Source organism: Eucalyptus grandis, chromosome 9, assembly GCF_016545825.1.
Source record: "Eucalyptus grandis isolate ANBG69807.140 chromosome 9, ASM1654582v1, whole genome shotgun sequence".
Lineage (NCBI taxonomy): Eukaryota > Viridiplantae > Streptophyta > Magnoliopsida > Myrtales > Myrtaceae > Eucalyptus > Eucalyptus grandis.
In genome coordinates, this window is record NC_052620.1 from 34,518,658 (window position 1) to 34,520,040 (window position 1,383).

At 36.6% G+C, this 1,383-nt stretch overlaps 1 long non-coding RNA gene across 1 annotated transcript; it reads left to right on the top strand.

The window, feature by feature from the left end:
* Positions 1-330: 330 nt before the first annotated feature.
* LOC108955298 lies at positions 331-1,028 on the top strand. Its single transcript, XR_001981348.2, has 2 exons — positions 331-491; positions 580-1,028. It is a non-coding gene; the product is annotated as an uncharacterized LOC108955298 (long non-coding RNA).
* The last annotated feature ends 355 nt before the right edge of the window (positions 1,029-1,383 follow it).

Consider the following 1,383-nt stretch of genomic DNA (forward strand, 5'->3'; position numbering starts at 1 on the left):
CTACATTAATGCTGATCATATCACATAAGATGGCCGACATCCACGTCAGTAATTCCTAGCCAAAATTGGTTGGAATGACTAAATTAGCAAAAATTGATAAGGTTTAGTACACAATTAGCACAACTAAAAGATTTAGGATTGAACTAGCACAAGTGCAATAGATTTAGGATTTCTATTTTCTAGATATGAAACTTATTGATCTCACGATGATGCATCTCATGTGGTCCTTGATATCAACCAAACTTGTTTATTCAAAAGGCAATTTCATGGGATGATAAAACATAATCAAACTCATAATTTGTCAATACAACCGGAGAAAAAAACACTATACATAGCCACCTAATGGAAAGCTCAAAGTGCCAAGTCAGAGCTACCAAATACCTCTCCAATATTAATAATGAGGAAGGCCTTACTTCTTGTTTGCGTTTGCTTCATCTCGTTCGCTCTTCTCTTCCTTCCTTCCACTGAAGCTCGAGCACTCCTTCAAAGAGGTAATCTCTCTCTCTCTCTCTCTCTCTCTCTCTCTCTCAATGTTGGTTGAAGAAATACGATAAATCTTTTATCTCATAATCTAAGCAGGACCGGAAAAGGTGCCACCGTGCAGTCGAGAGAGAGGGAGAAGATATACACCGTGCATACCGTCACCAACTCCGCCTCCGCGAAAAAGGTGTGAAATTTATAGACGTGCTTGCCCTCCGTTAGTTGGCCCTACAGAGCCATGAGACCAGGGACCTAAATTAAGCCGCTCATGATGGCCAAATCACTTCATAGTATGAAGTATATTTCGCAGCACTGTCGTTGCGAACAAATAAAGAAGTGCAGTGAAGAAGACAATGAAGCAATGTAAGAATCGTTTAGTTTAAGATATTGTGTCCTTTAAGGAAATAAAAGGAATGGAGACGAAGCCTGTCTCTCAGGCTTCTATCTTCTTTTCAAATGCCAATGTAATAAGTAATCAAAATGTATGTGCAATGAGGTGCTTGTGCTGCAATCAATTATTGTTTAATGAACTCATTGGAGTATTTAAATACTAAATCCTACCTTTATTAGAAAAGCTGGCATAGTTTTCCCCAAGAAGAAGATAATTCTCTACTTCTTCAGGAAGAAAGAGATGAGAACACTGTTCTTTAAAAATGCGTGTGTACATATATATTATAAGTAAAATAATTTCATTGCAAAGATCCATACCTAGAGAAAAATTGTCCAAAAATTCATAAATTTATTACACGTTTACCAATTTGATCATAAATTTTCTTACATTTTGTCTATTGAGTTTTAAATTTTCTCACATTTTGCCAATTTAGTCTATTCGAAAAGTGTTGATATGGACCGGCCAATGTGGCACGGCTAGTGTTGACTTGGATAATTGTTGGAAAAATATTT